The sequence below is a fragment of the Schistocerca cancellata genome, chromosome 8, assembly GCF_023864275.1.
Source record: "Schistocerca cancellata isolate TAMUIC-IGC-003103 chromosome 8, iqSchCanc2.1, whole genome shotgun sequence".
Lineage (NCBI taxonomy): Eukaryota > Metazoa > Arthropoda > Insecta > Orthoptera > Acrididae > Schistocerca > Schistocerca cancellata.
The window spans coordinates 55,175,944-55,200,895 of record NC_064633.1 but is presented as its reverse complement, the minus strand read 5'-3'; the positions used below and the strand labels follow the sequence as shown (position 1 = coordinate 55,200,895).

At 41.4% G+C, this 24,952-nt stretch overlaps 1 pseudogene; it reads left to right on the top strand.

Moving 5' to 3' along the window:
* The first annotated feature begins 3,194 nt into the window (after positions 1 to 3,194).
* On the top strand, positions 3,195 to 3,312 carry LOC126095889 (5S ribosomal RNA; annotated as a pseudogene).
* Positions 3,313 to 24,952: the final 21,640 nt, after the last annotated feature.

Here is a 24,952-nt window from a genome sequence, read left to right as displayed (position 1 = left end):
TGATACAGTGGTTACAACACACACCTGCTGCATGAAAATGCACAGTAAAAATAAGCGACTTCTTAGGAGAGAGTAAGAATCACGATCAATAGCCGATGGAGATGTAAAAGTCTTGTTGTTGCTTACGTTAGGATCACAATGGTGGTGGCAGCCTTTCTCTCGCACACAGAAGTCATGATCTGATGTCAGGAAGTTTTGTTCATATGTTGGATAATATCGCAATTTCGTCCTAACACCACATCTCTTGAGTACCTCCTCACACTATTAAGGCAGTTATATGTGGCATGAGTCCACTCTCCAAAGAAAACGCTAGGGTTTGGCTTAGGTCTGTTAAACACTCTGGTTCATCCCAATACATGAATAAAATTGCTTGTGAGAAGCAACCGTATTTCGATATCTATATTCGACTGCATGTTTGCGAACACTGTCCTAGATCAGGATGCATACGTTCCGCCTGCGCTTCTGTTTAATACTTATATCGCCTTTGTTGAAGTATCTGTTACAAAAACCCACGAAGTTTACAGGGGGAGGGGGATGGTTAAAAGTGAATGCAGAAAGAGCATAATTTTTAAGTTTTTCTCGATCGTGAATGTTTGGGTACCCCCAGCTCATCTCAGATCCCCGCATTTCATTTTTTTTCTAATTTTATGTATTTTCAGTCTATCTACACATTTTGCAAGTTGTTCACGATTTTACACATTTAGTGATATTTCCCTCTATTTTACGTATTAGACGCGTCAACCGTAGTTAGCATCTCGGACGTTCAGAGTTTCCCTTCTCACTGCCTACAATGTGCGTCATGCTGGCAGCGTAATTTATATACAAACAGTTAGCAAGTTACGTATTCTAACTGCAGCAGCTCTGCACACGTATACTTGGAGACTATGCATTCATATTACCAATCGCGAAGTCTAGATTTCAACCATTTGTACGTTTTCCCGACAGAACTACAGCCTTGCAAATAACGAAAACTCTTCGCAAAACGAATCTGTAGGGGAAGTAAGAACATATAAATTCATCCTACTGGAGAACGTAACATCTTCGATCCAAGTTACATTACCAGTATTTCATAACAAGGTTGTCTACATTCTCCAGTAACAACAACAAACCTAGGTATCCGGCTGAACCTGATGCTCCTACTTTTATATTCTTCAAGATCCATGACGACAGCACACGATCATCCGAGTTCCTCTATTTTGTGTGTAAATTTCCGTTGGATGGAGGGAGACAATTGTTCGTCAACATTATTCTTTTGTACGAGATAGGACAGCACATATTTCTGATCGTATAGTATAGCACTGTATTCGAAAGCACCCAGTCACTTAAACCATATATTCTACAGATGCAGTGCGTTTACCCTATTCTCTGTATGTCTGTGCCTATGTGGTTGTCACGGATGCCTTCCATAAAACTGACACAGTTGTCTCACTGGTGGATACACCTATATCCCAAATGTAGCGCATTGCGTATCATCCTCTACACACTGTCCCGGACATAATGAGTGCTGGAACCACTTTCAATCCCCGCCCCGGTTGTAAAACATTGTGGATCAACTTCTAGGCACCCTTCTGGATATAACGCGGAATGAGTCCACGTTCGAACACTAACTCAGGGATACACCGGGTGATGGGGTCCATGCTACATGCCAGTGGCACTGTCTTCAGATGTTTGCCACAGCTTGTTATTCAAGAGAAGGTGCAAGACGGTTATCCTACTGTGGTGGAAGGGTGACTTAGGCCTGCATCTTGTGCCTGACAGAGCGGTAGCTCTTTTCGCCAGTTCTCACATGGCACCAAGGCGCCATTGTCACACGTGCTTTACCAGCCTGTTGCTGGAGGCCCTTGCATCACACACTCAGCACCTGTCCATTGTCGGACGTCCCGCTGTCCTTCGTTTACCTCCGAAACTTTTTCGTCGAACTGAGCGATTTTCTTGCTGAGATGCAGCCAACTCACTTGACATCCACGAAGGCGATGTATGGATATCTTCATCAGCACAGGTCACCGATTGTGGTTGAGAGGAAACATCCCCGACTACTGGCGTGCCGTTTGGCTATCGGTGTGCGCTCCGAACCTTGCCACTAACGTCCAATCTGTACAGTACCTTACTGCCAATGGGAAGGAAGTACGCCAGTTACGCCTTCGCGGGATTCACCTCACAGAGACCCCGTTGTTTGTCGCCTGTGATGTTTTGGAACGAGCATCGCTTAGTGTGCGGAAAGGCTAAAGGCATCTGGCTCTTGGTGCCACAGATGCTAGTTCTACTTACCCGTATGACTCCTCTTTCTGGACACGGGATGCTTCCCGCAAGCGAAGATGAACTTTGTGAAGTGAGTCTGCGGTCACGCAGCTCATTACTTGTTTGCTGATGGCGAGAAAAGTATCCTTTAATTTTGGGCACTTCCTTAACGAGCGCCATTGTGCAGGTGTCTGCAATCCCGAATGTAGACTATTTTTGTTCAGCTTCCATTGTCCTGACTTTCTTAACACACCCCAATGTTCGGGTGTTGGTGCAGTGACGAGATGCGTCACGCACTTTCTACTCTTAGAACCGGTTATTCTCTGTTCATCGGAATGTCCTTCTCCGCAAAACTGAGCGCCGATATTCTCATCGAATGTGGCAACTTGCCGCCCCGTCTTCCTCGCGATGCCGATTTTCTGGTATTCTCGGAGGTTTAATAATATTTTACATAACAAATGGAAATACATACATAAATCATTGCGGTTGTTTGTACCTGAAATCCCCGTGCCCTGCACGTTCTTGGTTCCTGGGTGGAGGAACGGGGCACGGTGGCTAGGCATCGGGCCCACTTTGCCCCCTCCCTTTGGGCAACAGGAAGGTAAGATCCCTAAAAAAGGAAAAATAAAGGTGATATTGGACTTGTTCGCCACAGGCGAAGTTCCTTATTTGGAGTCTGGTCCAGCACACAGTTTTAATCTGCCAGGAAGTTCCATATCAGTGTACAGTCCGCTGCAGAGTGAAAATGTCATTCTGGGTTTCAAGTATGTATTACTAATCATTACACAGCATATGAAGGCCGGTTTAGATGAAGGGTGGAAGTTACTCATCCAAACTGGTTTTCCGTTTTAGGACACAATAGCACTTTTTTCTTTGGATCTGATCTTAATCACACAAGACAAAGTGATATCCTCTTACCTTGCCCTGATTATGGTTTTTATATGCTCTTTATATAGGGCAACGGCCTTGCCGCAGTGGTTACACCGGTTCCCTTGAGATCACCGAAGTTAAGCGCTGTCGGGCGTGGTCGGCACTTGGATGGGTGACCATCCAGGCCGCCATGCGCTGTTGCCATTTTTCGGGGTGCACTCAGCCTCGTGATGCCAACTGAGGAGCTACTCGACCGAATAGTAGCGGCTACGGTCAAGAATACCATCATAACGACCGGGAGAGCTGTGTGCTGACCCCCCGCCCCAGCTATCTGCATCCTCCACAGAGGATGACACGGCGGTCAGATGGTTCCGGTAGGCCACTCGTGGTCTGAAGACGGAGTGCTTCTTATTTGCTCTGTATATAATCTCTGTATGTATACAACTTGACCCAGCTTCCTGATAAATGTGTTGCTTCCCTGTACATCAAAAGCGTCTAGTATCCCCCAGTAGCTTCTGTGAACTACTTCTTCTGGGAAACAATCAAGTGGACTTCCATGGGTCCTGTGGAAGCTGTGCAAGGCATCACGACGGTGAAGGAGTATCGTAGACTTGTTACATACTACACACATTCGTTCATTGCGATCATGTTTCTCCTAAATCAGTGGCATTCTTAAGCAAGATAATGCGCCATGTCACAAGGCCAGGAGTGCGATGGAGAGATTCGAGTAACACAGTGGCGTGTTCCAGTTTATGTATTGGCCACCCATCTCGCCAGATCTGAACCCGATCGAACACATCTGGGATTTGACCTGATATGACGTCAGAGCTCATCGGACTCTTCCCCGGAATTTACGGGACAGGTGACTTGTATGTGGAGATGTGGTGCCAGGTCGATCCAGCGGCCTAGCAGGGCCTGATTGCTTCCATGCTACAACGCGTTGCAGCTGTTATCCGTGCCAAAGATGGGCATACCGACTGCTACAATGGGCGCCATGATGTTCTCGCTGATCAGTCTACCAGATTATTCGCTTGCTGCCATTTAGGAACCAGGTAGACTCTACGTAGTGGATGTTTAGTGGTATGTTCAAGCCTGATACCCCAGATTACGTGTCACATGTCTTAACCGCTACGTTTGTTTCTATGACAGAGTAATATCATGTATAGCAACACTAAGACGCAATGTGATCACGAATATACACTATACATTTACTCACAGGAGTGATTTTTTTAAATGTTCAAATGTGTGTGAAATCTTACGGGACTTAACTGCTAAGGTCATCAGTCCCTAAGCTTGCACACTACTCAACCTAAATTATCCTAAGGGCAAACACACACACCCATGCCCGAGGGAGGACTCGAACCACCGCCGGGATCAGCCGCACAGTCCATGACTGCAGCGCCTAAGACTGCTCGGCTAGTAGCGCGCCGCTTTTTTTTCCGAGGGGAATATTAAAGAAGAATCTCATTATTTTAAACATAACTGCGCAACAGCAACGGTTCCACGTAATTAGATTAATACCAGCCGACCAGTTGCAAAGGATAAAGTAATCTTTACCTAGGTTTCGATAGATTTAAATCTATCTTCTTCAGAAGGCGGCCTGAGGAAAAATGAACATCGTAATTTAAATGAAAGGTATACACATAAGATTAGAGTTTAACATATATTAAGAGAATCTTGTGTTACAAAATATGAGAAGAATTCATTGTACTTACAGTATTACATTAACATGGAGTGATATGTCATTACCATTTTTACAAACTTCTCCATAGCTCCATTAGTCCAAATAAAATATAGCCCTGAGGATAGGGTTTGTCAGATAAAATTAAGTACATGGAAGTTGGAGAGCGCATAAGCAACTGAGTAAAACCGGCCTGCGTGGTAACACTGCGGCCAGGGCAGGTGGCGCTCAGGTCGCGAACTACACTCCTGGAAATTGAAATAAGAACACCGTGAATTCATTGTCCCAGGAAGGGGAAACTTTATTGACACATTCCTGGGGTCAGATACATCACATGATCACACTGACAGAACCACAGGCACATAGACACAGGCAACAGAGCATGCACAATGTCGGCCCTAGTACAGTGTATATCCACCTTTCGCAGCAATGCAGGCTGCTATTCTCCCATGGAGACGATCGTAGAGATGCTGGATGTAGTCCCGTGGAACGGCTTGCCATGGCATTTCCACCTGGCGCCTCAGTTGGACCAGCGTTCGTGCTGGACGTGCAGACCGCGTGAGACGACGCTTCATCCGGTCCCAAACATGCTCAATGGGGGACAGATCCGGAGATCTTGCTGGCCAGGGTAGTTGACTTACACCCTCTAGAGCACATTGGGTGGCACGGGATACATGCGGACGTGCATTGTCCTGTTGGAACAGCAAGTTCCCTTGCCGGTCTAGGAATGGTAGAACGATGGGTTCGATGACGGTTTGGATGTACCGTGCACTATTCAGTGTCCCCTCGACGATCACCAGTGGTGTACGGCCAGTGTAGGAGATCGCTCCCCACACCATGATGCCGGGTGTTGGCCCTGTGTGCCTCGGTCGTATGCAGTCCTGATTGTGGCGCTCACCTGCACGGCGCCAAACACGCATACAACCATCATTGGCACCAAGGCAGAAGCGACTCTCATCGCTGAAGACGACACGTCTCCATTCGTCCCTCCATTCACGCCTGTCGCGACACCACTGGAGGCGGGCTGCACGATGTTGGGGCGTGAGCGGAAGACGGCCTAACGGTGTGCGGGACCGTAGCCCAGCTTCATGGAGACGGTTGCGAATGGTCCTCGCCGATACCCCAGGAGCAACAGTGTCCCTAATTTGCTGGGAAGTGGCGGTGCGGTCCCCTACGGCACTGCGTAGGATCCTACGGTCTTGGCGTGCATCCGTGCGTCGCTGCGGTCCGGTCCCAGGTCGACGGGCACGTGCACCTTCCGCCGACCACTGGCGACAACATCGATGTACTGTGGAGACCTCACGCCCCACGTGTTGAGCAATTCGGCGGTACGTCCACCCGGCCTCCCGCATGCCCACTATACGCCCTCGCTCAAAGTCCGTCAACTGCACATACGGTTCACGTCCACGCTGTCGCGGCATGCTACCAGCGTTAAAGACTGCGATGGAGCTCCGTATGCCACGGCAAACTGGCTGACACTGACGGCGGCGGTGCACAAATGCTGCGCAGCTAGCGCCATTCGACGGCCAACACCGCGGTTCCTGTTGTGTCCGCTGTGCCGTGCGTGTGATCATTGCTTGTACAGCCCTCTCGCAGTGTCCGGAGCAAGTATGGTGGGTCTGACACACCGGTGTCAATGTGTTCTTTTTTCCATTTCCAGGAGTGTATGTGCCGATTGGCGTACTGAAGCAACATGTAGAATATAAATATTAATTGTGTCCTTAGATAGAGTGACAAATAAAAGGAAAGCATTTAACACTCCCATTATGTCAATATGGGAGCCTTAGGAACAATAACTTAAAAACATACATCAAAAAGGCAGGTGGCGCATACGCCATGAGTTACATGCCGTGGCATATACAGCCAAAATAAAATTATATTGCCATATTAGTGAAGCACATAGAACGTATATAAGTCAAAACTTTAAGAATAAACAGTAATGGCATCTTAAGACATGAATTACGAAACCTGGTCCATAATCTAGTTAATATACATTCACTGGGATCCGAGGTTTTAGGATAAGCGAGAATTACATGAGGGCCGATGTAGTGGCAGCCATACATCATGAGAAAATCACATTGCATAAAGGGTAGTGAGCTTAGAGATATGAAAGTGCATTATAGCTTCCTGAGGAAAAAGACTACTGAGGTTATCAACATTAATGTTATGAATTAAATAGTAGAAGAATCTGCAGCTCGTTACACTCAAATAAAATGCGTCGAAATGCAGTTCTTGGAAACCCAGCTACTACGTCTCGATACGGTGTTGTTGCTTTCGTGCAGGTACCTGTACGAGCTTCGTGAGCCGAGAACAGCTCCTCGGACGTTATCCGAGATTGAAATTTTAAAAATGCATCGGGGCTAGGCAGGCCGTGCCTGTCTGTTAGCCAGTCCACGGCGGAGCTGCGGCACAGAGGAGCGGGCCGCGCCGCTGCATTATGTACGTCGCGGCGCGGCGCGGCGCGAATCGAGCGAAAGGCAAGCGGCCAGCACAGGCCGGCCCGGCGCGGGGACCTCGGCAGGGGGAGCACGCGAATCGTCGAGATCCTGTGTCGCGTGACGAGAGATGCCACCAGCGTCTCCAGTTAAGCCTTAGTCGCCTTAAGTAGAGAGGCGGAAAAGTGGGAGAAGGAAATGGGAAAAACAAACAAGAATATTAAGACGATTCTCCGCCCCCCCCTCCCACACACACACACACCTCTTCCCACACCCCTCACAACATTAGCGATTTAACCACTATAGCTCAAACAACCTGCTTTGCATAAAAATATGGCATTTCAGTTGTAACTAATCTGTTACTGCGGGTTATTACGTTAAGAGTGGGAATAGAAATGCTTATTGATTGTGAAATTAACGTGAGAAGATTAGGGTCGCCAACGACTCTAGCCATACAACTAATCAAAGGTTTGGCCGAGTCGGAAAATAAATTAATTTGATCACAGACCAAAAACTAAAAAAAATACGTAAGTCGTGATATAGCTCATAGGGGATCCGATGTCATTAATAGTATTTCCCATACACTGTTCACGAAAATCAACCGTTTAAAATAAAATAGCACATGCATGAACACTGTGCAGAAGATCAGCTCCCAGCAGCACACCTGAAAATAAGACTTAATCTAAAGCAATTGTTTTAAAATAAAGGACTAAACTAATCACTAGACCTGTGCGTAAGGAAACGCGTTGGATGTGCTAACAGGAAAGCTACGAGGTGAGTGGCTTAGGTGTAAAAACGTAACCTCGGAATGTAAGAGAAGATTGTGTATAAAATCATTTATTCCTGAGATACGGATGTGAGGCATGTACACAATTCCTGATAACAATAATTCCTAAAACATTAAAGAAAAGCATCGATACATACACCGTTATAATCTGCACCTAAAATCATTGGTTTGAATCATTCATACAACTGCTGTTGCCTGATAACTGATCGCAATAACTCGTGAAGCGGTACACGTTTCGCAGTACACCCGCGTCCCCAAGTGGTTTGTGGGGACGCAATTTCTAGGTATCGTGCTCAAGTTGCAACAATATCACATCACACAATCATGAACAGTTAACATTCTTTAAAACAAACATGAGACCGGACAGCTAGTGATGACGGTAGCCCAACAAACCACGTGGTCGGCTCCCCACGGACGAAAGATACATAAAGCAAGGAAAATTTACGAGAAGGCTAAGCTATTGATATTTAGAAAAATGAAAGCTGATACAAGCACAGCTGAAGGCAAACAGACATTCATACAGAAGCGAGTGCTCACTTCTTATCGACACCTTTGTGTGGTGCTCTTCCGGCGGATCCGAGTCTGCTACAGAAATTTACTAAAAGAAAAATCTGCCAAAGTTTTGCATTCCTTGCTGCGACAAGGCAAAGCAATCTTTCAGAGCTGAAAAGCGAGACCAAAAGCTAACAGCTCTCCTCTCGCCAAGTAATAACGCGCCACGCGGTCAGTCTAACTCACCCTTCTTCGACTCGAGCACAGCTGTGGACGCTTCCCGTACCGGTGGCGGACTGCCTCCCTTTTTCTTCTCCAGCCTCTTCCACGCTCTGCGTGGCCCGGAAAACCCAAAGATGCCATTTCCGCCACCAACCTAACGCAGGTGGATTTCTCACAAGTAGCGCAAACCTCTTTGCCTACTTGACCACTACGAGATTTGGCTATTCTGTACAACTGCTGCTAAATCTGTATGACTATCGCAGACTTTCTGCAGCATACTACGCCACCGTCTAGCAACGTGACACACAACCACATTCATTCAATCACATCACTATGAGAGTTATGAGAAAAGATAAACAAGGAAAAAAGAGAGAAATGCTAGTGAAAATGGGCTACCGGACTAATGAAAGGTGGCTACAGGACCCTTTATTTTCAATGACCGGTTTCAGGCTAGCTGCCCATATTCAGATCTGTTAGACAAAGTTCAAAATATAATTAACAAGAGGGAAATAAATTTACTGATAGAAATTTCGTAGTTTAGAAAAAGAAGAAATTTTGGAATGTATTAAATGCCAACATACCATATATTGCAGTTACAGAGTAACTTGTCAGTACAGAACTATCGGTTTACTGTCATAACTAAAGTAAATTTTAATCTGTTAAAAGCTTTTTGTTGTTGTTGTTGTTGTTGTGGTCTTCAGTCCTGAGACTGTTTTGATGCAGCTCTCCATGCTACTCTGTCCTGTGCAAGCTTCTTCATCTCCCAGTACCTACTGCAGCCTACATCCTTCTGAATCTGTTTAGTGTATTCATCTCTTGGTCTCCCTCTTCGATTTTTACCCTCCACGCTGCCCTCCAGCACTAAATTGGTGATCCGTTGATGCCTCAGAACATGCCCTACCAACTGACCCCTTCTTCTAGTCAAGTCCATTACTACTTTAAGTCTTTTACATTTCCTAATCTAATTCCCTCAGCATCACCCGACTTAATTCGACTACATTCCATTATCCTCCTGAGTAGTCCCCACCCGGAGATCCGAATGGGGGAGTATTTTACCTCCAGAATATTTTACCCAAGAGGACTCCATCATAATTTAATCATACAGTAAAGCTGCATGCCCCCGGGTAAAATTACGGCTGTACTTTCCCCTTGCTTTCAGCCGTTCGCAGTACCACAACAGCAAGGCCGTTTCGGTTAGCTTAAAAGCTTATATCGCAGTTTTGGAGAAACCTGCTTGGAAAGAGTTAAAATGTGCCCTCTACCTATGAGAACTGTGCATATGTTATTTTTTCACTGTACGTATTAATGGCGTATATACTTTTTAAGAAAACAACTTTATTTTTTTTTTTGAGTGGGCCATGAACCGAAACAATTTACACTAATGTAAAACTTTTTGTAAAATTTTTTTATAAAGAATCTTAAAAATATAATTAAAATTTAGATATTCTTTCGAAAATGCGCATTTCCTCTTCTTTGTATTGATTGGTTATAGAGAGGGTTTCCCTACGTCAGAATGTATACAACGCCACGCCCTCTTCCGCCGCGCCCAATTCTGCGATATAAGCTTTTAACAGAAAAAAATTTACTTTAGTTATGACAGTGAACCGATAGTTCTGTACTGACAAGTTACTCTGTAACTGCAGTATATGGTATGTTGGCATTTAATACATTCCAGAATTTCTTCATTTTTTAAACTACGAAATTTCTATCAGTAAATTTATCTCTCTTGTTAATTATATTTTTAACTTTAACAGATCTGAATATGGGCAGCTAGCCTGAAACCGGTCATTGAAAAAAAATAGCTATCAAAGATTGAAATGCCACATTTTTATTTAAAGAACGATCGTGGAAATCCCATTAAGACAATCATGTCTAGTTTTGATGAATCTGCTTTGCATTTCAACATCTGTTTCGGTTACTGACATTAGTCCTTTGACATTACTGTTCCCGACCCCATAATATTTTTGGACTTCACCAAACCACCCACCTACTACACATGACTTCTCGAACCATCTCTGTCACGTAATGCAGGCTTGGGCATTTTGTGGTATTTTTTATTCGATTGGAATCCTAATTCGGTATTTCTTTTTTGAAATCGATATTCTGATAGAAATTCAGTGCACTCTATGACGTACTGACATAATCGGCATTAGATGTTACGCGAGCGACGTGGAGGGAAGCCAAGATTCCATAATTCGAGAATCTATTTACAGCATGTGCTGATGCTATGTGTGATACTTCTGATGAAACCACCTCTTTCTACATTCTAAGATGGACAGCATAAATCCCATCAATGGCTGATCGACAACATACATTTTCGGCTACAACAAAAGAGTGTTTGTTTGTTTCAGTTTCTATCCATAACAAAAGTTTTCCATGTGATTAGTAGATCAACTTTTAAAATTCGAAATTACGTTTCTGTTTTGTTTTCCTTTACAGAAATTATACCTAACATTGCTTACAGATGTTGGCAGGAGAGATCAGACACGGAGTGCGTGCGGGGCTGATTTCGAGGGCTGCATGCACTGTGAAAGAGGTCGCCAGATTTTTCTCAGCGCTGAACGACCTTCCCTCTGCCGCGCTAGAGGTCCGCGACTGCGGCGAGTGTGAGAACGGCAGGGCAGCGGTTGCCTCGTGCCCGCCGACTTCTTTGTCATTTCTCAGGGACGGGGCAGCGATGTGAGTCCTGTCGTGACTTTATTCTGAAGGTGACTGCACGGTCCAGCTATTGTACAATAGCCCTGGCACCAATCTCTAGATCAGATGGACTCTGAAGACGTCACTTGTAATAATGTAGAGCGTGTGAGACGAAAATCAAGTGATCCAGTGTATAGAACTCCAAATGCGCTCCATAAGAGGAAGAGTCTGGAACAAATTCGATGGTATAGTGCACACTATTGCACAAACAAAATGGTTGCATTTTCGTCTATTTCACACCCATCATTTCAAAACACATGTGTTGACTCAAACTAAATGAAAGAGCAGAGAAACATCAATGTTATATCTCTGTGAACTAAAGGATCTATTTACGTGTTGTTTCGGCCGTGACAACTTCCGTTTATAGACTGATAAAGAGTAGGGTAGCTGATCATTCAATTCCGTAACTTTTTCTAAGTCTGCTGTCAATTTATTTTAATAATTAAGCAGCCTTTAGGAAAACTCTTCATACTCATATCCTATTTTCTTGTATTCTCACCAGAGACGCAAAATCATATCGATACTGTGTGTACAACAAGATAGTTGTTAGATATTTTCTGAATAGAGATCGCATTCAAAAATAAATTTACAGTACACTTAAACATTGTTTCAGACATACATATACATACGAACATATAAAAAAATGGTTCAAATGGCTCTGAGCACTATGGGACTTAACATCTATGGTCATCAGTCCCCTAGAACTTAGAACTACTTAAACCTAACTAACCTAAGGACAGCACACAACACCCAGCCATCACGAGGCAGAGAAAATTCCTGACCCCGCCGGGAATCGAACCCGGGAACCCGGGCATACGAACATATACGCAGATGCACAATAACATATACAGGGTGGTCCATTGATAGTGAACGGGCCAAATATCTCACGAAATAAGCATCAAACGAAAAACCTACAAAGAATGAAAGTCGTCTACCTTGAAGAGGAAAACCAGTTGGCGCTATCGTTGGCCGGCTAGATGGCGCTGTTATAGGTCAATCGGATATCAACTGTGTTTTTTTAAATACGAAACCCCATTTTTTATTACATATTCCTGTAGTACGTAAGGAAATATGAATGTTTTAGTTGGGCCACTTTCTTCGCTTTGTGATAGATGGCACTGTAATAGTCACAAACGTACGTGGTATCACTTGGCATTCCGCCAGAGGGGACGGTATTGGTTTCGTGATACATTACCCGTGTTAAAATAGACCGTTTACCAACTGCGGAAAAGGTCGATATCGTGTTGATGTACGGCTGTTGTGATCAAAATGCCCAACGGGCGTGTGCTATGTATGCTGCTCTGTATCCGGGACGACATCATCCAAGTGTCCGGACCGTTCGCCAGATAATTACGTTATTTACGGAAACAGGAAGTGTTCAGCCACATGTGAAACGTCGACCACAACCGGCAACAAATGATGATCCGCCCATGAGTAGCAGACAAATTGCGCGAGAATAGGAAATCTCAAAAACGTCGGTGTTGAGAATGTTATATCAACATCGATTGCACCCGTACCATATTTCTATGCACCAGGAATCGAATGGCGACGACTTTGAACGTCGTGTACAGTTCTGCCACTGGGAACAAGAGAAATTACGGACGATGACAGATTTTTTGCACGCGTTCTATTTAACGACGAAGCGTCATTTACCAACAGCGGTGCCGTAAACCGGCGTAATATGCACTGTTGGGCAACGGAAAATCCACGATGGCTGCGACAAGTGGAACATCAGCGACCTTGGCGGGTTAATGTATGGTGCGGCTTTATGGGAGGAAGGATAATTGGCCCCCATTTTATCGATGGCAACCTAAATAGTACAATGTATGCTGATTTCCTACGTAATGTTCTACCGATGTTACTACAAGATGTTTCACTGCATGACAGAATGACGACGTACTTCCACAATGATGGATGTCCGGCACATAGCTCGCGTGCGGTTGAAGCGGTATTGAATAGCATATTTCATGACAGGTGGATTGGTCGTCGAAGGACCATACCACGGCCCGCAGGTTCACCGGATCTGACGTCCTCGGATTTCTTTCTGTGGGGAAAGTTGAAGGATATTTGCTATCGTGATCCACCGACAACGCCTGACAACATGCGTCATCGCATTGTCAATGCATGTGCGAACATTATGGAAGGGGAACTACTCGCTGTTCAGAGGAATGTCGTTACATGTATTGTCAAATGCAATGAGGTTGGCGGACATCGTTTTGAAAATTTATTACATTAACGTGGCATTTACAGGTAATCACGCTTAACAGCATGCGTTCTCATAAATGATAAGTTCAGAAAGGTAATGTATCACATCGGAACAACCGAAATAAAATGTTGAAACGTACGTACGTTCTGCATTTTAATTAAAAAAAAAACACCTGTTACCAACGGTTCGTCTAACATTGTGAGCCATACGTTTGTGACTATTACAGCTCCATCGATCAATAAAGAGATAAAAGTGGTCCAACTAAAACATTCATATTTCTTTACACACTACACGATTATGTAATAAAAGATGGGGGTTCCTATTAAAAAAAAAACGCAGTTGATACCCGTTTGACCTATGGCAGCGCCATCCAGTGGGCCAACCATTACGCCATCTGGTTTCCCCCTTCAAGCTAGACAATTTTAGTTCTTTGTAGTTTTTTCGTTTGACGCTTATTTCGTGAGATATTTGGCCCGGTCACGATCAATGGATCACCTTTGTACATGTACGTTCACATACACACACACACACACACACACACACACACACACACACACACAGACAGAGAGAGAGAGAGAGAGAGAGAGAGAGAGAGAGAGAGATAGATAGATATGTGAATCTACAAACAAGGCAGCATTCCCCGGTAACTGTCCAGTCATTGTACTCATGCATAACAGTCGTCGTGTCCAGTGGGTACAAATGTAGGGGCTGTGGCGCGAGTCCCTGGTTACACTTGTCAGCTCGTGCTCTCGCTCTCTTTCCTGCGCTGGTGCAGTCCACTTGCACCTGAAGACAGTCTCAAGCGGCGAGTTTTCAGTTCAGTGTCAAGCGGCACAGAGTGGTGAGCCATTTCTCTGAGCATACGGGAGACAGCGATAGGAAATAACGTTCCAACAGCAGCCGACGGCGAGGTTGAGACGAGTACAGAGCTCATTCTGACCTCTCGTCTCCAGACGGCACCACCTTTTATTCCTGGTGAAATGGCGGTTTGTCTTGGGGTCGCCATTTTCTACACAACGTTTACTGTAGAATGTAACTATTCCATTCGAAACAAAACTTCGTCGCAGAAACATCGACTGTATTTCGATTTCATCGTGAAACATATAATCTGCATGAAAATGCTGTGAGTCGAAGCGCCGATTTAGATGCTTTTCAACAACTTCACTGATCTCTTGACCATAGCTTTTATTATTTCCAAAATCACCTTAGGCGTTTTGACATTCCGTCATTTTAAGAGATATGTCAATCATACACAATTCCTTGTTAGATACACTGTGTATCGTCAACAGTCTTAATTAGGAGAGAAGTGCAAATAAAAGTTATAAAAGTGCATTGTGAAAGACGTGTATTGCGATAAAAACAGTAACTACTCCTATAAGGAGTGAAAGTTAAGCCCTCAACACTTCAAGCCACAAAAAAGCCTGAGTCTTATGTCCCACAAAACAGGCGGGGAACGCTGGGTTGTGAAGCTTAATAGAAGTAGTCACACATACACACTTTTATAATTCAGAGGAACTGAAAAAAAATTGGACTTGCATAGCTCCTATCCAAATCTTACACTGTGGCTAACAATTGATTAAGACAGAAACCCGAAACTTAAAAAGTGCTAACTCTCTGTTTACAGCGTCCAGCTGTCCAGTGATGATGTTCCCTCTTTCTAAACACTGACTTTAAACACAAAGCAAACTTCAACCAATAGTATCAGTATATACTTCGTGAATATTATTTTAACGGACCATTATAGTAATGTACGGGATCACTCTGTACAATATTTAAGATGTAGGAATTGTCAAAACAGCTCACATTGACCTACTTTGTCTCCACCCGAAGCCTGAAAACATCCAAGGAAAGTCACTTGTAACTGATGTTACGTGACTGGAAATATACACTGTTCAACAAAATTTAAGGATTACTTTTCGAAATTCCTTGCACGTGTCACAAAACGGGAAGATGGTCACATATCTTCTTAGACTCATTTCACCCCTCCGTTTGACACCTGTGCGATGCAGGTCAGAACCGCTACGATCATGCTGAAGTCACGCGCTTACCTTATAGGTGGCGGCAGAAACCATTTTGGACACATCGCTGCTCAGAATCGACAAGAAAACGCCTCAGTGGGTGGCATAAATGGTGTCAATGAAACAACACATTCGCATTGGGCGATGGTTCCACACATATCGCGGTCGAAAGCGACATTTCGCAGTGCAATAAGAGACAGGACCACGTTCTTGATAACGTTCGGAACTGCTGCCATTCCTTAGGCTTTTCAGTCTTACTCTAAGGACATCGTGGGGCTTCAACGCAATCGACTGTGATCTGTCCCTTTGGAATGCTGGAATGCAGCACGACCGCGGTTCTGGTTGTGCTGCACAGCTTGGAATCACTACAGACAGTTAAAAACCATTCGACGAAATCTAACAAAAACGCAAAAAGTTCACATACTTTTTCATCATTACTTTTAATGTAGCTTCTATGGCCTGATCACAGGTGACTCCAACTTAAATGTGCGTGAATAAAACGCCCATACTGCCACAGTTGAGCAAGTTTGCACCTCTCAGATTCTGCGACACAAATTCTCCTTTGCTGCTGCTCTAGCGCTTGCAGGTAGGTGGGCACCTCTGAGAAGTCTCGGAGGGGTTGCCTAAGGCATCAGGCTCTCCAGGGCTCAGGATTTGTTCCCTGGGCACGAACTTTGGCGACCGCAGGGTTGCTGAGCTGGGAACTGGTGAGCACCATCAGTCCTCTGTTCTATGGGCATGGTTCAGTGACCACTGTGCAGTTCGGTAGTGACACGTTTGTGTCTCACTAGGAATGGGGTCTTGGATTAACTGCCCAGATCGCGAGGGTGGTAAAACATCAATAAGAAAAACGTTAGTGTCAAGGTGTGTTGCCCACTGATGAGATACATGGCTATTGAGGAACAGTCGCCAGTGGGCAACCTCAGGGGAACGTGCAGAACCTGTCATATCCCAGGCAAGTGTGGCTCTGTTTGGGTGAACTTTCTTGACTAGCTCCTCGTGCGAACACCATGAAGCCTAAATCACATGTTTTTACTCACAGCAGTTCTTGTGGGACATTAGTAGTATTAGTAAGAGACCCTTTGTGACTTGACCACCTGGGTCATAACTGACTGTCGACGACAGTAGTCAAAGTAGATACCGTTTTTCTTGTGATGAAACCTGTGGACGGTTCGTTTGAACAACTCTCGGCATTCTATGTCTGTAAAGCTCTCGAGGGACTTTCAGGACAACTCAGTTCTATCAGGAGGCTGCAGAATGGTACTCTCCTGCTGGAGACTATGAAGGGTTCCCCAATACAGAAGCTTTTCAAGGCCCAACTCCGTAGAGAATATACCATTAACAGTGCGCTGCACACTGGGCTCTGTAGTGTTAAGATGGTGTCACATACCGCGACATTATGGGTATGGATACAAGAGAACTACAACAGGTACAGGAAAATGCAATTGTGAGTGAAGTCCAGAATGTTATGAAAAGGGTTGATGGTGAGCTCCAAAAGTCAAGACCATTTATACTGACATTCATTCTGTTGATGTTGCCAGAGTATACTGCAGCAGTATTTCTCCACCTTAAGGTTAAACATTATGCTCCAAATTAAATGTGCTGTCTTATGTGCCAACTTTTTGGTCGCACAACTATGGGTTGTAATAGTCAGGCTACATGTGGACGAAATGACAATATGGCACAAGAACAGGATTTTCAATGCACTGCTCCACCTATTTGTGTTAATTGTTCCCAGGGCCATCAGGTTTGGAGCAGGGACTGTCCCATCGTCACTGAATAAAAGAAGATTCAGCAAACTAATGTCACCCTACGTGTCTCGTAGTATGATGCATACTAGGAATTTAAGGCCACTACGTTTTATCAAGTCGTTTGCCTTAGCATTGAAGCAATCTCTCCAGAAGGTCAGTGTTTGCAGCCAGACTATGACGGTTCAGCAGGGCATGTCAACCTGCACTTGTAAATGCAGCTGCAAACCTGCACCACTGGTACCACAGTTCAGTCATTCTATCACAAAGTACTGAAAGTTACTGAACATAGTGTCTGCATAGATAGCAAACGATCATGGCAGATATCGGAACAGATCCAACAGTTTCAGTTACATCAGCCTTAGCACTATCCCCAAAATCCAAGATGAGGATAAAGGTCAAATGGTCAAAGTGGTCTCCGACTGGAAGACTTCTGTGCTCATCATATATTGTGGGATTCAACATTTATTTGCTCTCGGGGTCGGATTTTGAAGAGCCTCATGACGTCTCATTAGCATGAGCATCTTCAACACAGGCACCTACACTCATTCCTCGACTGCTAGTGTGTGATTCTCAGCCAGGGAGCTTTCTTTGTGCTCTGTGATCTTTGCAGATTCTGTTCAGTGGGAAGTAACTGACGATCTTCATTCCAGTGACCACTTGCCACTTGGTCTTCACCTACTGGGTGTCACCCTTCCTGAGAGGATACAGCCACAATGAATGATCAGTGGAGTCAACTGGACGCTGTTCAGCCAGCTGGCTGCGTTTGAGCGTAGTGTCAGCATACAGGAATGGGTGGACAACAAACACAAGTAATTCACGATATCTCTGACCTCTCCATCACAAAATCCTCTTAACTTAGGACGACACCTGTGCCTTGGTGGACTGAAGAGTACTGTTCAGTTATTTGGGTGAGGCGTGAAGCTCTGCAATGATTTAAGAACTGCCCAAAATCATCGAAGTCTATCCATTAGTAAGGGCAAAGGCTCAATGCAAGTAGTAGGTGGGCATGTTGAGCGCGAGGAGTGTTTTTAATGCACAGCTGTTTCCTTTTAAATTTTATATATTCATTTTTATAAAATATTCTACATATATATCCAACATACCCACTTACTACCATATAGTTCATTCAAAATCGGGCATTTTCGGTTCACTATAATTGATTTATAGGTCTTTAACTGGAAATAATGGGAATTTTGAGTGCACTGTTATTAATTTGATATTAGGTTATGTCCTCTGTTTACCTACATTGAACGAATTGGAAGTTGTAATATTTTACGTTTCATAAACTGTGATCTCTCAAATTCAGTATTGCATGGTCATGTAACACTAGATTCTTTTGGGATAAAGCATGTTTAACATATTCAGATTAATATCTTCTTCAAGCAAATATTTTATGTTTTACTTATTTTGATGTATCATATTCAGTGAGGATGGCTATCCCCAAGAGATATACATGTCATTCTTTTAAAAAATGTGGAGGTAGGTTTCTAATATTGTGTTCATAAAATCTTTTGCATATTTTTTTTAAACAACATGTTGCTTTTATTTCTAATACTCCACACTTTCTAGATATATAAGATTTTGCACCCTCTTTCTATCGCCTTATTAACTTCATCAGTTGTGATAGTTCCTATAAAAATTCTGTTAACATTACAATTAGACTTTTTTGTTTTTTATTCCACAAATTTTATGCATAAAGGGAACAACAATTTTTCATTTCCATCAGTCTCTATTCACACAGATGATATAATCGTCTAGGTGCCAATAGTTTACCTTTTTGTAATTCCATACCATGCTAAGAATACTATCTTGGTCTATATATTTTTGTTTCATGTTACACTGGATAATAATAATAACGTTGTAGAGTTGGATAAAGACTACACCCATCATCAGATGTTACTGTTGTCTTAAAACCATATGTTTTAGCTCTCAATTTTAGTTTATTTGTTTGACCAACATAAACAGCATCTCTTGAATTCAATGCTTCAACAACTTAGAGTAACTGTTCCGATTTCTTAAGTTTTGTATACTCTGCTTATCTAATTCAGTCACATTCCTCTCTTTACTAAATTATATCCAGCATTTCTTATTTCTGCACATCTTGTCAATGTCTTCTGATGAAAGGCATCCATCGATTTTTTATTTTTGTTGTTAATTGTCTCATCTTTCAAAGAGTTTGTTTCCCTTTAAAACATTTTTTCAACCATGCCAAAAATGGCCATGGTTTAATTAACAGTATTGGTTTCTTACCAAAGCCTTCTACTTTAGTTCCACTTATATTTACTTTACCACCATTAAAAGCATGTTCAACATTATTACTGTTTACACTCTTTAACCAAACTACAGATTCTTTACTATTATTTTCCTTTTGTTCTTTATGCATTACCACAATTCTTCCTTCAGGCATATATATAGATCTGTGTGTAGCTATATAAACTCTGGAATTGTTCAGTAACAGAATGCATCAATATTAGCTATTTCTAGAAATTGTTTCCTTAGTTCGAGTCAACCACTTCTCGATATATCTACATGGGAATTATGGTACTGACATAATTTCATTCCTCATACTAAACACATAATTTTCAACTGAGCCATTTGAGAAATATTTACGCATCTTTCAGTTTCATAGGATCAGCACAATAATATTTGATATCAGGAATTGGCTCTACATAATTTTCATTTTTCTTTGTACTGAACAAAGATGAGAAATATTCTTTCTATAGCTCTATCAAATCATATGTTTTTAGAAAACTTTAGTGATCCTTTTACAAAATTTCTGCTATCTATATTTTTAAAAACATAACCATTTTGCCTCCAATGACATTAATTTAGTTCCTGCTTAGACAGTATACGGTTTTATTGTTTTTTCAACACAAACTTCAAAATAAATTGTGTATTGTAACCTTTAGCATAATGATCTATAAATGTATAATCATTATATTCATTAGATATAATCTGCTTACAAAATTCATCATTTATTTTAAAACTGTTAACTGTATCATCATTAAAATTGTTATCCATTATGAGATTTTGAATCCTGTTTCCTGTTGAGCTTCACAATCAAACCACATGTATTTTTCTGTATAGGTACAAGGCATTCTCTTGGTCATTCTTTTTCTTATAAGCTTAACTGTTTTCCTGTGGCTAGACTATTGCATTTGAAACAATGGCAAAAAATATTTGTTTGATTTTCCACTAACATGTGGAGTTGACTAATATTAGCATTGTTAAAACAATTTTATAGTTAATAGAACAAGCTTTAGATTTTTCTTTAAATTTATATTTTATTTCTTCAATGTTGACTTAATTGTTTCTCAACAGTTTCTTTTCTTTTTCTTGGTCAAATAGTTTAGTACTGAATGGATAGATTTCACCTAGTCTCACTATTTTTCATTGTCTTGGTGATTGAGTTTCTATATAAACAGTCATCAAATCTGTGAAAGTGATTTAGATTAGGAAAGGGCTTTGGGCTTATTTTAGTCTTTTGGGATTATTCTTGCTGAAATAGAAAACCTTATAAAATAACTAAATTAATTAATTCTAATTTATTTAATTTACTGTAGCCTCTAATACCAAGATTACTAGCTCTAATTTTGAGTTCAGACACCCATGTTATTGAGAGTCCTTGTAACGTATAGGTAAATTGTGTCATATAATTCATCTTTTTATAGTTTGTTGTAATTAGTTATATCCTTTCTACTGCAATAATCACTATGCTGGCCAATCGTGAGTTACTCCATTGCAGTCTGTTATTTAATATATAAAATTTGTTAGGAATTTTAATATTTCTCCGCCCAAACTCTAATTTTTTATATATTCTCGACTACATTTCTTACATCTACTTGTATGTTTGCCTTTACCCCATCGATTCGAATAAAATCATTCTGTTTCCTTAATCTGTTTTTCTGTGTAATCTGTCTCCATCTGTTCTAATATCCTTGAATATTTTCCATTCATAATTTGTTTTCAGTGATTTTTATAATAATTAGAAATTTTTTCATACACACAAATAATTTGTCTGCTGTTGTATACTCTTTTATGATACTTACATATAAATTTTCTTCACATTGTCGTATAATCCCTTCTGTGTATTTTTTTAAAGTAAAATTATCAAATTACTTCTGAATTATACTATATTTACACAGTTTAGACAAGACACAGTCCAAAAACTGCTTTAACTGTTGCTTGATGATTCCCTTTGTATAGAAAAATGTTTTATTGGGAAAAAGTGTAATTTTCTTGTTTCTGCAAAGTATACATTAAAATATTTATTATCTTGGGAACCAATGCTGATGGTTTATTACAATCAGTACCAAATGAACGTAAATCAACTGCACCAGCTCTATGTACTTATTGGTTGAATCCTTTATATTCATAGACAGTTTCATTCTTGAAAAAGCACAACAATCTGTTCATGTACCTAAATGTAGAATTTATTCTAGTAGGCGCATCTGGAAGTCATCTAGTTATAACACCTCATCCTGTATTTTAAAAATCACATTGATCTATCACCATATTAAAAAGTTCATTAAAGAACAAGAATTCCCTTTAACCACCAAGCACCATGACTCCTCATTGTCCATATGAGTTTCACAGGCTCATTCTCCATAGTTGGAAAATGCATTACCATTTACATCTAGATCCCTTGGGTCAATGGTGACCATATTTTTCATACCAATGTACACATCTTTCATTTGTAATTAAAGTATCAGTATTATTGTTATCTACATGAAACCGAATGTCAATATACATTTGCCTTTGTTGCTTTCAGTATGTTCTTAGTTGCACCTTTATAATGCCATTTTATAGTTTTCTAATTCCATTTATACATACTACTTCTGTGGCCAGTATTTATATTTACTACACCATATCTATGTATTTTCATAAAATTTCAGATCTTGCCAACAACAAGCTTACATGTAGTAATAACTAAGTGGTTATGAATATTGTTGAAAATAATAATCCATGATTTCATACAAATTCAAGTTGCTGACTTTTACTATATACTCATTTGCAAGATGCTGTAAAACCCTATGTTAAGGAAATATCTTGCAAAAAATATGAAAATTGCAGTAGTGAGTGATGTTACCTAAATATATACAAACACCAACAAAATTTAGCAATGAGCCTGGTCTACATTCTTTAGTTATGAGATCAAAAATGTGTTTTGTGGAAAATTTTCAAGATTGGGTTTATGAAGAATTTTTACCACCAATTTGTAAACATGGGCAATATAGCATTAAAGAGATGCATTGAGGCATCTGGGATATATGAACAATATCAAGGATGAAAATATAGAATATCAAAACTGTATAAGGGGTTGTTTGTGTTGTTACCCAGATTGTAATTGCACAAAATATTTGTCAGGATTTGTAATGTGTGGGGCTTTGAGGTACAGCAATATGAGACCACTGAGAAGTAAGTTTAAACAGTTTTATTAACAAACGCTGAATATAAAACATGCAAACTATGCACACCCATCGTCACTGTGTCTGACATCCTAATTAGTGTCGTATCGAAAGGGTCCATGGTGAGCTAAGAAAAGAGACATATTTGCAGCCATGGCCACACTAGTTAATATGGCGTGCTATGGACGGTGCTCTCCGATACACACGATCGAACAGCGGAGGAGTGGTACTCAAGCGTCAACTTCAGGTTACAATATCTCCGGATGTAATTAACATTTTACAATGCAACAAGCGGCACTGATTACGTATTTGTTTATATGTTCAGATGTGCTAACAAAACTAACGGGGCTCCATTTAAAAAAAACGTAGGTTTGTGTTAAAAGACATACTTCCGTGCATTTTTGTATGGTTTGTATTAACCAATTACACTAGCCCCTCTCCTCACGTTCGGTCTGTGCAATCGATTCGTCAGTATTTGATGTGGTTTACGAAATCTATCCAGCGGTAACGTTACGTGACTCACCCTGTATAATTATGCTAGTATCTTGCAGTAATAAAAGACGCCAGGTATCATGCAGCACATAGAACATTCGTATCTATGGCGATATAGCAGAAGCTATGGGCTTTGGTTTATTTTTCCAGTCCAATAGTGTAGGTTTTTGAAGAGCATTCGACAGCTATTGGAAGGATAATTTGCTAGTATGAAAATAAAAATTAAATTTCTGTCTTATATTAGAGCAAACCGACACAATGATGTTTCCGATAAAGTACTGACCAATCTGGTCATTTATCGCTTCCTTAACAGAACAATTTGTTTCACGATTCTGTTGCAACAGCTATTGCAAGGTGAGTATGTGCCATTCACACTGTCTTTTTGCAAAACAAAAGCAAAATTAAACATGTCAACAAAAGAAATGTAGCTGTTTCTCACAACTGGTGAGACTTCTTCAATTGAGAAATGCTTAAAATTCAGACAAAATTAAATCGCCAGTTCTATTGCAGTTTTGGCGGAATCCCTTAACCCAACAAATTTTTAACAGTGAACGACTGGAATATAAGGTTACCAAAGAAATTTCCCACTGTGTTTCGTCTGAAAAATATGAAAATAATACGCAGCAAATAGTGTATCAAATTTCTGCTCCTGTCCCCATTCGGGGTGAAGTGGTGAACTTCACCGTACTTATCTTTTAATGTGTTGAAGATAGACTATACATGTATCTATAGCGAGTACTCAAAAGCGGTTCATAAAGTAATGACTATGATGTTTTTGTAACATTTTTATCCACAGGCACAAAGACACCAAATGAAATTTTGCATTTTGCTACAGAGCAGAACTGACCAGAAACAGAGCAGAAACAGAGCAGAAACTATGAAGCCGTGAACAAACTGGTGACTTGCAGAACTTCGCCAACAGTTCGCCAAAGTCAGTATCACAGGATAAATTAAAAAATATTTGTGGTAAGAGTATTCACTCCCTCTCTCTGTACACGGATAGGAACGGGTAGATAGTTCGCTTTTCGCTGTAGTTTTTGCTATATCAAATATAACTGAGGTGTAGAAAGAAAATCCTTTGCTCAGTTTAATTCCCAGTTGTTTATTTTTAAAGATACACTGCGTTGCACCGTTTCCCTGAAATGGTAAAAGAACTGGCACTTTACTTCATCTGAGATTTCAGCCAAATATCGCCACTGGTAACACCTTTCCGAAAGAGCGAAGATTAACAAATCAGAATAAAATAAATAGTTTCTTTTGTTGAAAATTTCACAGTTTTCTTGTAATTCAGCGTTTTTTTAATAAGAAACTGCACCTTAGCTCCTTAAACGTCCTGAAACAGTGGTTCATTAAGTGAAGAATTGAGAACAAATCGGGGTCAACTGCTTATCAAGAAATACATCCACGATATGAAAATAACTTATGTTGTTACACCTATCGATGGCCCTTAAAAAATACGCTGTTACATTACTTGATGAACCATTTAAAGTTCAAATAGATGATAATGATATATAATCTGTTTTTAAAGATTAAACGTTAATTATGGTGGAGAAGTTCACCACTTTACTCTGAGTACGGATAGGAACATAAATATAGTATACTATTTGCTGCGAATTATTTTCATATGCGTGTTACAGGATTCTGACAAAATTGCA